The sequence below is a fragment of the Oryctolagus cuniculus genome, chromosome 2, assembly GCF_964237555.1.
Source record: "Oryctolagus cuniculus chromosome 2, mOryCun1.1, whole genome shotgun sequence".
In the NCBI taxonomy this organism is placed as follows: domain Eukaryota; kingdom Metazoa; phylum Chordata; class Mammalia; order Lagomorpha; family Leporidae; genus Oryctolagus; species Oryctolagus cuniculus.
Window position 1 is genome coordinate 9639631 of NC_091433.1, and position 15097 is coordinate 9654727.

Here is a 15097-nt window from a genome sequence, read left to right on the forward strand (position 1 = left end):
TTGTTCCTCTTCAAGTTCAGCTCTCTGCTGTGGCCCGGGAAGGCAGTGGAGAGTTCTTGGGCCTTGCACCCCTATGGGAGACCAGGAGGAAGCTCCTGGCTCCTGGCTTCGGATCAGCGCAGCGCACCGGCCGTAATGGCCATTTGAGGGAGTGAACCAACAGAAGGAAGACCTTTCTGTCTGTCTCTTACTGTCTAACTTTGCCAGTCAAAAAAAAAAAAAAAAAAAAAAAAGATTAACACCCTGGAGCCAGCACTGTCGTGTTGCAGGTAAAGCCAAAGCCTGCAATGCTGGCATCCCATATGGACACTGGTGAGAGTACTAGCTGCTCCACTTCCAATCCAGCTCTCTGCTATGGCTTGGGAAAGCAGTGGAAGATGGCCCAAGTCCTTGGGCCCCTGCATCCATGTGGCAGACCCAGAAGAATCTCCAGGCTTTGGATCAGCCCAGTTCCAAACATTACAGCCATTTGGGGAGTGAAACACTGGGTAGAAGATCTCTCTCTCTCTCTCTCTCTCTCTGCCTCTGCCTCTCTATAACTCTGCCTTTCAAATAAATAAATAAATCTTAAAAGAAAAAGCAACTAGAAATATACTTGCCATATGATCCTACAACCCCACAACTGGATATATATACCCAAAAGACTTGAACACATTGTATCGAAGAAATACCAGTGCCATTATGTTTATAGTAGCACTATTCACAACAGCCAAAATCAACCAATATGTCCATCAACAGATGAATGGATTTTAAAAATATGGTATATATACACAATGAATATTATTCAGCTAAAAAGAATGAAATTCTACCATTTACAGCAAAACAGATGCAACTGGAGGACATAACGTTGAGTGATATAAGCTGGACACAGAAAGAAAAATACCACATGTTCCCCATTATATGTAGGAGCTAAAATTTAAAAAAGAAAAAGAAAAAAGAAAAAAAAATGACTGTGTGATTCAGTATTGCTTCAGGTATGGTTTTGTGAAACCAATAGTTAAGAATGTTATACTACTATAATTTTATTGATCTGTGATTACTTTAGAATTTACTGTATATGGGTGAAATGGTCATTTTCCCATTCAATTATTATTTATAGTTGTTGTCTATATTCCCACTAAACTAGAGTCTTGTTGCTTTTTACTTGTTATATCTATTTGGTGAAATATTAAGGTTTTTTATTGTAATGTAAATTTTATTTTTTTTTAATTTATTTTATTTATTTGAGAGGTAGAGTTACAGACAGTGAGGAGAAACAGAGAGAGTCGTATTTGTTTTGTTTCTTTTTTGCCATTTTAATTCTCTTCATATTTAATTCTCTTCATAGCCATATTTAAATTTTTTATCTTTGTTTATTTGTGAGGGAGAGATAGAGAAAGAAAGAGACTGATGGATAGCTCCATCTGCTGGGTCACTCTCCAAATGCCCACACAGCCAAGGCTGGGTTGGGATTAAAGTCAGGAGCAGAGAATTATTTTTAATTTATTTGACACGTAGAGTTATAGACAGTGAGAGAGAGAGACAGAGAGAAAGGTCTTCTTTTTGTTGGTTCACCCCCAAAATGGCCACCATGGCCAGCATTGCACCGACCCAAAGCCAGGAGTCAGGTGCTCCCTGGTCTCCCATGTGGGTACAGGGGCCCAAGCACTTGGGCCATCCTCCACTGCACTCCCAGGCCACAGCAGAGAGCTGGACTGGAAGGGGAGCAACCAGGACTAGAACCCGGTGCCCATATGGGATGCCAGCGCAGCAGGCGGAGGATTAACCAAGTAAGCCATGGCGCCTGCCCCGAGAATTATTTTTTAAACATATTTATTTGTTTATTCAAGTGGTAGAGTTACAGAGAGAGGGAGAGACAGAGAGAAAGGTCTTCCATCCACTGTCTCACTCCCCAAATGGACATAACAGCAGGAGCTGAGCAGATCTGAAGCCAGGAGACCAGAGCTTCTTCTGGGTCTCCCAGGTAAGTGCAGGGGCTGAAGCACTTGGGCCATCTTTCACTGCTTTCCCAGGCCTTTAGCAGAGTAGGATCAGAAGAGGAGCAGCTGGGACTCAAACCAGTGCCCATGTAGGATGCCAGCTCTACAGGCGGAGGCTTAACCTACTATGCAGGCCCCTACATAGGTTTTTAACTTCTGAAAAGCTAATAGTAAAAAAAGCAAGTGATTTATCCAGTAATAAAAGGATGCATATTTAATCATTGTGCTTGTTTTGTTAAGATGATCACATCTCTTTTTTTTTATTTTTTATTTTTTTATTTGATTGTTTATTCAGTATTTGCTTTTAAGCATTATTTACGTATTGTGGATATACATATTTTATATATTTTTTTTATTTTTTCTCAGAATTTCTTTTGTTGTTTAATTTTGTGTTTGGAGGCTTTTGCCAAACAGAATATTTTTAATTTTTAAGAAGTTCTGCTAATGAACTTTTTATGCCTTCTCATTTGTCTTTGTGAAGAAGACTTTCTAGTTCCAAATTATAAAAATAATTTACTGTATTTTTCTAATGTTTTTGCTCTAGTTGTTATTTTTATATTAGGATATTAGGATTTATTATGTGTATGAGGATGTATTCTGAGTTGGCTTTTAATATTAATCAAATTTCCTAAGGCCATTTGTTAACAAGTTCATCTTTCTTAATAAATGTATTTAAGTATAGAGAGTACAGATTTTATGTATTTCATATGTACATTTATAAAAACAATGATTTTTCACGTCCTCCCTCCTCCTTCCTTTCTTATTTATCTTTTAATTTGGAACATAACATACTTTCAATCTACTTTATCACATTTAATAGTGACTTGAAATGATGACTTTATCACACACTAATCTTCACAAATAAGCACGAGTCTAACTCATTGGTATATTTATAGATTTCATGCAATACTACATTGTATTAATTACTACAGTTTTGTAGCCTGCATTTAATCTCTGTTTGAATAATTGGTTTTCTGTTTTGTCTTAGATTACTACTTAGAGATTAATTTTAGAATCAACTTATTCCAGATATTATAGGGTAATATCTCACAAAATATAAGGCTAACACATACAAATCAATCATATTTATTTAAACTATAAATGATAAATCAAACCAAAATTCAAGACATATTCCATTTACAATCACTCTAAAATTGAAATACTTATATATTAATCAAACAAAACACAAAACAGTATCTATCAGTAGAAAATCAGCAAAGAGTATGTAAATAAAGAGAGAAATACCATGTAAATGAATTGGAGGATTTAACATAATAAATCATAGTAATAATTAATAAAACCCAAATCAATCTATTTAACACAATTCATACCAAAACTGCACCAAAACTTTTATAGCTACAGATAAGATAATTGTAAATTTCATATAGAGAAGGAAAGAATAGCAAAAATCATTTTGAAGAGGAAGAGCACAGTTTGATGTACTATGTTACCCATTTTTAAGATTTACAATGTAACAGCAGCAATCAAATGGGCATGGGATTAGCAGAAGGATCAACACACAGATTAGTGGCACAGCAAAAAGAAACCCAGAAATAGATCCAAGAAATAAGCACTAATCTGAGTTTTTGGAAATTGCAAAGATAAGCCAAAGGCGTAAAGATAGTCTTAACAAATGGAATTAAAACAATTGGACAATGATAGGCAAATGTAAACCTCAAACTAAACCCCATACTTGCTACAAAAAATCACTCAAAATGACTCCCAGATGCAAAGGTGAAATTAGAAGAGAGCATAAAAAAGTCTTTTAATCTCGGGTATTAAGCAAGGAATCCTTAGAGAAAGTTCTCCAAGAAATTTAAGAAATTAAAGTAAACAAAAATTAAAATATTTTCTTTGTAAAAGACTCTTAAGAGAATAAAGACAACCTCTTGAATGGGAAAACTTATTTCCCAGTGACATATATGATAAAGGACTTTTATCCAGAACATTTAAAAACTATTCAGATTTTGAATCAGAAAATATAGAATCCAATCAGAAAACAAGAAAAAGACTTAAAACACCTTACCAAAGCAGATATGAGTACTTGAAAGGTGAATAAGTATGTGAAAATATGTTCAACATGACTAGCCTTTGCAGAAATGCAAATTAAAACCATGTTGAGGACCAGATGGCTTCACTGCTGAATTCTCCCAAACATTTAAAGAACTAACACTAATCCTTCTTAAATTATTTCAAAAAAATATAGGAGTGGAGGGAATTCTTCCAAATTCTCTCTATGAGGCCAGAATTAAATACTAACAAATAAAATTAAATACTAGAGCATTCAAAAGATCGTCCACCAAATGGGATTCATCCCAGGAATACAAGCATGATTCACATATTCAAATCAATAAATGTGATACAAAACATCAACAGAATAATGGAAAAAAATACTATATTCTATATCAATTGACGAAAAAGGCATTTGGTAAAAGTCAATATTCCTTCATGATCAAAACTCCAATGAAAGGTATAACGTAACTAGCCATTAGTGCTCATATTCAATGGGGGAAAGCTTGAGTCTTTCTTATTTTTTAAGATTTATTTTATTTATTTGAAAAACAGAGTTACATAGAGAGGCAGAGCCAGAGAGAGAGAAAGGTCTCCATCCACTGGTTCACTCCTCAAAGGATCTTGGCCTTTCCAAAGCCAGGAGGTGGAGCTTCTTCTGGGTCTCCCACGCTGGTGCAGAAGCCGAAGGATTTGGGCCATCTTCTACCGCTTTCCCAGGCCATAGCAGAGAGCTGGACCAGAAGTGGAGTGGCCAGGACTCACACTATTACCCATAAGGGGTGCCAGTACTGCAGGAGGTGGTTTTAGCTGCTATGCCATAACGCTGGCCCCCTGGAGTCTGTCTAAGATCTGGAAGAAGATAAGGACGCCTCCTTTCCCTACTCGTGTTCAACATGTACTGGAAAGCCTAGCCAGAGCAGTTAGATAAGAGAAAGAAATAAAGGTATCCAAATTAGAAAGCAGGAAATGTCACTTGTTTGCAGGTGGCATGATCTTTCATATGGAAATTTCCAAAGACCACCACAAACCTGTTAGATCTAATAAAGTTGCTGGATACTAAGTCAATGTTCAAAAATCAGTAGCATTATTACAAACAATGAATCATTTAAAAAAGAAATCAAGAAAGAAATTTTATTTCCAATAGCTACAAAAAATGCCTGGAAATAAGTATAATTAAAGAAGTGAAAGATAGCTACTATGAAAACAGTATCTTATTGATGAAAGAAATTGAAGAGAACACAAAGAAACAGACATCCTGCGTTCATGGCTTAGAAGAATCAATATCATTAGAAGATGCCTAGTATCTGTAGAAATTTACAAATTCAATGCAATTCCTATCAATATTACAATTACACTTTTCACAGAACTAGAATGAACATTATTAAAATTTTTATGGAGACACAAAAGACCCCAAATAGCCAAAGCAATATTCAACTTTAAAGACAAAGTAGGAAGTATTATAGTTTCTAACTTTAAAATATATTACAAAGCAGCCGGCGCTGCGGCTCACTGGCCTAATCCTCCACCTTGCAGCGCCAGCACACCAGGTTCTAGTCCCGGTCGGGGTGCCGGATTCTGTCCCGGTTGCCCCTCTTCTAGTCCAGCTCTCTGCTGTGGCCAGGGAGTGCAGTGGAGGATGGCCCAAGTGCTTGGGCCCTGCACCCCATGGGAGACCAGGATAAGTACCTGGCTCCTGCCATCAGATCAGCGTGGTGCGCCAGCCGCAGCGCGCTGGCCGCGGGGGCCATTGGAGGGTGAACCAATGGCAAAGGAAGACCTTTCTCTCTGTCTCTCTCTCACTGTCCACTCTGCCTGTCAAAAAAATATATATATATTACAAAGCAACAGTAATTCCAAAGCATGGGGCTTGCATAAACAGACCCATAGACATAGAAATAAACCCACATATAGAAAACCAAGTGCTTGGACCCCAGCACCTGCATGGAAGACCTGGAAGAAGCACCTGGCTCTTGGCTTCAGATTGGCGCAGTTCCGGCCATTGCAGTCATCTGGGGAGTGAACCAATGGAAGGAAGACCTTTCTCTCTGTCTCTCCCACTCACTGTCTGTAACTCTACCTCTCAAATAAATAAATAAAATCTTTTAAATATATATATATATATAATGGTGATTACAAGAGGCTAGGGTGGCAAATGGCAGAGAGAAAGGGGGGAAAGATTGATTGCTGGGTTATAGGATTATAGGAATTAGGGATTATAGGAAAGGTGTGACTGTTAAGGTATAACATGAGAGGATTTCTACATGGTCAAGAAATATTCTTGTATATTGATAGTGGTGATGGTTATCAGAATCCATACACGTGATAATGTTATAGAAATTATGCATATAAATAATAAACCTACCAAAAATGAGTACATGAAAACAAGTGAAACCGAAGTTTCATGGTCTCATCAGTTGTATTATGCCAATGTTAATTTCCTAGCTGTAACAGTGTACTATAATTATGTAAACTGTCATTACTGAGGGAAGCTCAGTAATGGTTACCCATTAGACTTGGCTGTACTCCTTGACACTACTTATGAGTTTACAATAACATCAAAATAAAATAATGTACATAAGGGAATTATATTACATGTATTCTGTAACTTCTTGACAGCAATTTATATAAACTTTATCCATGAGATTGCCCATAGCTCTTATTGACCCATTTCTACTACTGTACAATGTTTCAATTTATGAGTATTCTGTCATTTATTGTTCATCCTTTCAATGGCATACATTTACCTTGCTTCGCAGAATGTTTATCAATACTGTTGATTTGTATTTACAACAGCAATGCTATGAACAACCTTCTGTACACATGAGAGTGTTTGGATCATTTCCCTAGGACTGAAGTACAGGATCACATAGGATGGACATTTTGAAATTTATTGATAAGACTATTAAGCTCCAAAGTAGTTGTTCCAATTTATACCACAACAAGGAGTTTCAAGAATTCCTCTCATTCAAATTGTGATATTTGTCAGGCTTTCCAATTATTTCCCAGTCTGATGAAGGAAATTGGTATCTTTTTGTGGTTTTTTCTTTTCATTGTCTTCATGATGAACAGTGTTTCAAGTGTTTGCTGGTTTCCTCTGCCTGCCTCATCAGTGTTATTTCCGATTACTCAAGCCCATTACTAACTATCCTCTAATTATACTCTGGTAATCCTGGCCTTCTTTTATCTCATTTATCACTGTTTTAAATTTTTAAAAATATTTTACTATTGTCTGAAGCAATTGAAACTATCTTTATCATTTTTATGTTTAATAAGTACTTACCTCACTCCATTTCTGGAATATAGTAAACTTTTTGGGAAGATTGACTTTGTTTTTATTACAACTTACCCTGTACCTTAAGCAATGAAAATTAACAGAAAATTAATTCTGAGGCTTAGAATAGCTACAGATATGTTGGACGAATAGAATGTGTAAAATTTTGTCAGCAATATTAGAATGTGAATTTACTTTTTTAAGATGATGTTAACATTAAGGAAAATAGAAACAGCACATACAACTCTATTTATACAATAAGTCTTATGAAAATCTCCTCCATGAGGTGTAAAAACTAGATTTCTTATCACAAACTTGTTGTCTGCTTCACTTGACCTCTGGAGACACTGCACACAGCCGTTCTGATTCATTTAGCTCCCCAATACTAATTTGAAGCCATTGTCTGAGGTTTCACATCATCTTCTTGGTTGTTTTTTCCCCTGACATATATTAGCAAGCGATTTCCATGAAAATATATTTAAAATAGAAACATTCAGACTAATGCATGTATACTTCTGCTCTAATTTTATAGTTTAGAAAAATATCAAATGCACTAAATTGTTTTCAATAGAAAATCAGTCAAATTATTAGAATCCACCATCAAAAGGAAGACAACACTTAGTCCTAAACTGTTGAGATTTATTAGGAAACATGAAAGAGAATAAATGTTGTAGCTATCCATTTCCATGTGTTAGAAAGCTAGAATAAGCAACAGAAATGAAAGTTTAAGACTAGAAACAAAATCCATCAGGATAAAAGAAAACACAAATAATAAAACCCAAAAAGAAAGTGGAACATAATATATGCTGAATTTTTTAAATAAAAAACAAAACAATGAGAGAAAATTCTCATCATACATGAAAGACAGAAAACACAAAGTAAGGCATATTGGAATAGGCAAAAAGTTTTCTAGCAACCAAGGAAAATATTTCTAAGTTACTTACAATAGACCAATGGGATTCTATCAAACTAAAGAGCTTACTTGGGGATCAGCATTGTTTCATAGTGGATAAAGCCGCCACCTGCAATGCCAGCATCCCACATGGGCACTGGTTTGAGACCCAACTGCTCTGCTTCCGATCCAGCTCCCTGCTAATGCAACTGGGAAAGCAGCATAGGATGGCCCAAGTGCCTGGGTCACTGCACCCACGTGGGAGACCTGGAGGAGTCCTCCAGCTCCTGGCTTCAGCCTCACCTAGTGGCCATTTGAGTGAATGGAAATTTCTCTCTCTCTCTCTCTCTCTCTTTCTTGAATGTCTCTGCTTTTCAAATAAAGTGAATAAAAAAAAGTTAAATGTTTGAAGATATACACACACATACACATGCATATATTTACCCTGACTATAGCACAATGTATACATATATCAAGACATCACATAGTGACCCATAAATATATACAATTTTATATATCACTTACAATTCTAAAAATAAGAAATTTAACTACTTTAAAATTACTTATATAATACAAATAAGTAGACTGACTTCAAAAAATACACTGTATGCATTTTGACACCCAAATCTGAAAGTATATTTTCTAAAAGATTATCTGGTCATTTGCAATAAAAAGGAGGAATCTGGAAAACATTATGCTGAGTGAATTAAGCCAGTCCCAAAAGGACAAATATCATATGTTCTCCCTGATCTGTGACAACTAACTGAGCACCAAAGGGGAAACCTGTTGAAGTGAAATGGACACTATGAGAAACAGTGACTTGATCAGCCCTTGTCCTGACTGTTGATGTACAATTTAATACTTTATCCCTTTTAGTATTTTTTGTTTTGTTTTGTGCTAGTACTATTGGTTGAACTCTGTAATTAACACACAATTATTCTTAGGTGTTTAAATTTTAACTGAAAAGTGATCCCTGTTAAATATAACAGTGGGAATAAGAGAGGGAGGAGATGTACAATTTGGGACATGCTCAAGCTGACTTGCCACAAATGGTGGAGTTAGAAATGTGCCAGGGGATTCCAGTACAATCCCATCAAGGTGGCATGTACCAATGCCATCTCACTAGTCCAAGTGATCAATTTCAGTTCACAATTGATCACACTGATAGGTCTAAGAGTCAAAGGGATCACACAAACAAGACTAGTGTCTGCTAATACTAACTGATAGAATCAAAAAGGGAGAGAACGATCCAACATGGGAAGCAGGATACACAGCAGACTCATAGAACGGCAGATGTCCCAAATAGCACTCTGGCCTCAGAATCAGCCCTTAAGGCATTCGGATATGGCTGAAGAGCCCATGAGAGTATTTTAGGCATGGAAAGCTGAGACAATCTGGCAAAAAAAAAAAAAAAAAAAAAAAAAAAAAAAAAAAAAAAAAAACAAAACAAAACCTAAGTGAAAGATCTCTGCGAGTGAGATCCCAGTGGGAAGAACAGGGCCATCAAAGAAGGAGGTACCTTTCTCTGAAGGGAGGAGAGAACTTCCACTTTGACTATGACCCTGTCAGAATAAGATCAAAGTCGGAGAACTCAAAAGGCTTCCATAGCCTTGGCAACTCATGACTACAGCCTAGGGAGATTGCTGACGCCATAAACAAGAGTGTCAAATTGTTAAGTCAACAACAGGAGTCACTGTGTACTTACTTCTCATGTGGGATCTGTCCTTAATGTGTTGTCCAATGTGAAGTAATGCTATAACTAGTACTGAAAGAGTATTTTACACTCTGTTTCTGTGTGGGTTCAAACTGATGAAATCTTTACTTAATATATACTAAATCAATCTTCTATATATAAAGAGAATTGAAAATTAATCTTAATGTGAATGGAATGGGAGAGGGAGTGGGAGATGGGAGGGGTGCAAGTGGAAGGGAAATTATGGGCCGGGGGAGTCATTGTAATCCATAAACCGTACTTTGACAATTTATATTTACTAAATAAAAGTTTAAAAAATAAAAGATTATAGAATAATTATAAAAATCAATTGTTTATTAATCTGAAATGAATATAGCAATTAATTTAAATAAGTTGTACAAATAATATTCTCCAATGACAATGCTGAAAATGTGAACTCTAAATATTATGTATAAATATATCTACAAAACATAGATGTACATAAGCATGGATTCCAAAATTTTGCTCTCCAATAAACTTATCTTTTAATTTTATTTTCCACAAATTTTTGTAGTATCTCCTAAAGCTCCACATAGACATTTTAAAACATTCTAAACACTTCACCTAAAACCACATGCAACTTTATATCAATTACATTAAAACCTGGATGGCATTGACAGTTCTCATAACATATAAAAATTTCTGATAATTCGTAAATGTAATTGATCTCAAAATCCTGAGCAGAAACTGCTTAGAGTAGTCTGGAAGTTTTAGTTTCTTGTCATAGTCCCAGATCTGCAGAATTTGCCATCCTTATGTCATGATAAAAAGCAAGTTCCATTGTGCACTTCAAAGTGGCTCTTTTGCTTTCAAGCACTCAGCATAAAAATTCCCAATGCCTTTTGATCTCTCTTAACCAAGGATATGAGTCTGTATCATCCCCTTGACTTCTCCATGTTAGGGGCAAACCATTCTTCCCCACTTTTTACACTTCTTTCTTTTTGTATAATTGATCAGGGAACTCTGCATAACTTGGTGTTCAGAAAGTGCAACCCACTTTCTCATAGATACAAGTTTCTATCTACAATGTCACATTTATCAATAATAAAAGTGATCTTTGATTGTTCATCTCCCCCACAAAACTTGTTTCCTTTTTAATAGATTCAGCACTTGAATAGAAAATGGAGATGTGCATTGAGTATTCATAAACTCTCAATACCTGCTGCTACCATAAAAGCAATGAAGGAAGAATTTTCAGTGCCTGTCTTATTGAAGAAGGCGATTGCACCCTTTCAAGTCCCAGGTGGGGAATGGCTACTTCACCCAGCATCTGAGGATGCATCATCAGCCAGGAGTGAAAAAAGCAAAAACAACACTGGAGACATTGTTACATAAAGAGAACAGATTTCTATTTATTTAAGCCACAGGGCATTTGAGACTCTATATATCAGAAACTACATCTTAATCTTAACAAATGTACCCAGGTAATTAAATTATCCTTCAGCAAGAATTACAGCTTCATAGAAGTGTAATGAATTCCCAGAATTTCTTACAGAAAGCCACCACAGAAATTATTTTATTTCAAGACAGGTGTGTGAAAAGATGTTTAATTACATTTTTATTTTCTCTTAAAAGGTGTGTAAAGCAAAAACAAAAGTGTGGGAAATATGCAGCATTTAACAAAGAGGGTCCAATGAATAGTGTGCTATGTGATTTCCCCAGAAGAGACAAGGAGAAAGATTTTAGCAATTGAAAGCTTCCACTTTTGAAATTAATTAGTCTTTCTCGATGTTAGGTTTGTTCATAGAGGGACAGTGCTATTATTAACATACAGAGAGCTAATATGAGAAGCACATTTTTAGGTTAACTACCTACTTACATAATCCACATACAATCAAGCCATTAAATTTATGCATTTTTACAGTTGGCCTCACAGGTACTGAATTTCTTTACAAATTAACATTTGTATGGAATTTTCCACTATTTTTATGTTGATATGACTCTGTGGACTCTTTGAAATGCATAAACTCGGAAATCATGGGGACCTAACAGGACTCATTTAGTTTTATTGGTCTGATTTCTAGAGAATTCTGTCCGACTTCACCCAAAGATTTCAATAATCAGCAACATCACCCAGCAAGTAACCTTTGGCACTTCAAACAAACATCCTTACCCCTTTTGCATGGGTGTGTCAACCAAGCTAATCAATGACAGGAGAGAAGGAGAAGGCAGTAAAATTTGCTGAGTAAATGGAGGTATAGAAAAATCTTGCTTTGAAGGCTAGAAATTTGAAAGTAAAAAGACACCCTTTTCCTTGAAACCATTGAGATTGGCAGCTTTGTTGATGATTCCACCATACCCAAGCAAGATAGTGTTCAGGAAAAAATGATGGAGATAGGCAAAATGATGAATATGGAATTGTAGCCTGATTGGACATGAGAATTCCTCCAGGCATCCTACCCTCACTTTACACCCTCCCCTCAATCCAGCTACTCTTCTTCCCCCTTCCTTGCTGTCTCTAGATCACACAGCTCTTTCTCGCTCCTGCAATGAGTCATTGAACACCTATTACCCCAATGTTCAAACATTCAGGAGGCTCCCCTTGTTAACCCCACCCTGGTATGGTTTACAGATGACAGCTGTCTACCATCAAGGAATCAAAAGGGCAGGATATGCTGTGGTGCCACCCATTGACATATTCAAGACTGGACAAATCCCTCCCAACACTACTAATCAACAGGCTGAACTTTGCGCCCTAATCCTTGCCTTGATGCTGGCAAAAAATAAATTTATCACAGTTTATACTGACTCCTAATATGCCTTCCACATCCTCCTATCCTACTTGGCTATCTGGAAAGAAAGGGACCTTTTCATCATAAAGGGAACAGCCATCTCTAGTGTGACTTACATAATTCCCCTCTTAGAAGTGGCTAATCTATCAAAACTACCTGGAATTTTCTATTGCAAAGCTCATCAAATTGATAATTCCATTGTCATGGCCGGTAACAATAGGGCAGATCAGGCGGCCCTTCAGGCAGTATTATCTCCCCTCCCTTCCAGGTCATCTGTTGCTTCACCTACTGTACTAATGAATTACTCTCAAGACCAGCATCCGCAGCAGTCCTCCACCCAGGCCACTCTATTTTACCTCCATTCGCTGTTTCATCCCCAAATTCCTTCCTTACTATTGTTTGTCAAACAATCTCCCACTCTCACGCCATAGGATACCAAGTGTCTTCAACAACTCACTTCATGTTCCATTTGTCAACAACCCAACCCTAATTCTTACTTCCATCCTCCACCCTTCCCTTCCCATCAGGCCACAGGACATCTGCCACCCTCATTGGCAAATTGACTTTACCCATGATACTTTCAGTATCTCTTGGTGCTGGTGGATGCCTTCTCTGGATGGGTAGAAGCCTTCATGACCACTAACAAGTAAACACAAACAGTATCCTACATCTTATTTCAGAAGATCATCCCTGATTTGGGGGTCTCAGATTCCCTCCAATCCCACAATGGTCCTGAATTCGCATCACAAGTAACTCAACTATTGCGTAAGCCACTCAACACCCCCTGGCATTTCCATATTTCTTATCACCCCCAGTCCTCAGGGAAAATAGGAAGGACAAATTGTACACAAAATACATTCTAACCAAATTCTCCCTTGAGCTTTACCCAGATTGGACTAAACTTCCCCTTGCTCTGTTCCACATGAAAACCCTTTCAAAAAGGGCTCTCAACCTCTCACCTTTTGAACTAATGCATGGATGCCCCCTGGTTCCTATGGCCATACACCTACAATCTCTACTCTTGTCACATCGCCTATCTTGCCTCTCCTCAGATATCTCCAAGCAGAGTTATGGCAATATACAGACACCTACTGCCCAGTTCCAGGTCCATCCACCTCAGACAGCCTCTCTCCTATTACAGTGGGAGATGAGGTCTTTCTGTCCTCTTCACATCCCTCCTTGTCCCCTATTCCCACTAAGCACAGGCTAAATGAACTGGACTTTACCGGGTTTTTCTCACTACCCCTACTGTGGCAAAGTTACAGGGAGTCCCTCATTGGATCCACTTCACCCACTTTAAGTGTTCCTCATTATACAGTTACTCCCACAGGGCCACTCACAGCCAAGTTTACCCAGACTCAAGTTCCACTAGCAATGGTGCCCAGAAACCCAGACTCTTCCACATTTGATGAATCCGCCTCTGGAAAATGGTGACCACCGAGCCATCTGACACTTTCAATACCACGTAAATGCTGATCCTCTCATGTTGCTACCAACTCTTCCTACAGCTTCCATGGGAAGAATATCAAACACACTCCCTGCCCATCCACCCCTCCTGGCTCCTTTTAGATACTGAAGATTTGTACCTCCAGGAAAACGTCTCAGACTTCACTCCCCTTGAGATCTACACTTTCCCTTATTTCTTGTTACTATCTCCCTCTTCCATACACCATGATAAATGTCCCAATAATCTCATCTCTTCTGCTCTTTAGTGTCTGACCTGCATTTGCACTGGCCCCAGGAACGCTTTACATGTGGCAATTTCATTTTTTTTGACAGGTAGAGTTATAGACAGTGAGAGAGAGAGAGACTAAGAGAAAGGTCTTCCTTCCATTGGTTCACTCCCCAAATGGCCGCTATGGCTGGCCCTGTGCCGATCCTAAGCCAGGAGCCAAGTGCTTCTTCCTGGTCTCCCACGCTGGTGCAGGCACCCAAGCACTTGGGTCATCCTCTACTGCCCTCCTGGGCCACAGCATAGAGCTGGACTGGAAGAGGAGCAACCAGGACTAGAACCCAGCGCCCATATGGGATGCTGGCATCACAGGCAGAGGATTAACCAAGTGAGCCATGGTGCCGGCCCTGGAAATTTCATTTTTATATCACTTCCACTTCTGCTTGATTACTTACCTCTACCTTCTGCCCTATCATGGGCTGTGCAGTCTGTATAACTCCATACTTTGATTTCATGAAGGCCTATTAACATAATTGCTTTGACTAGACTAAATATACTTTATCTCAATTAAAAGGACATCCATATTATCTCTGCCTAACCAAGGATAACACAGGATCATGCCATGATGCTTATTGGAAACGTTGCCCATCATGTTCCTATAACTACTACTATACCAATCACAGGTATGGCCTCCCAGTAAAACTCTCTAAGGTCTTGGCCAAGATGATGACATTCTTGAAGACAGCCAGGCCCAACCCCATTTAATTTTTATTATAACTGACCACACCTTCAGATCTGGCAAGATG

At 37.8% G+C, this 15097-nt stretch overlaps 1 long non-coding RNA gene across 1 annotated transcript in view; it reads right to left on the bottom strand.

The window, feature by feature from the left end:
- LOC138843254 (uncharacterized) overlaps positions 1 to 15097 on the bottom strand; it is a 146160-nt gene that overhangs the window by 56250 nt on the left and 74813 nt on the right. The window lies entirely within an intron of this gene.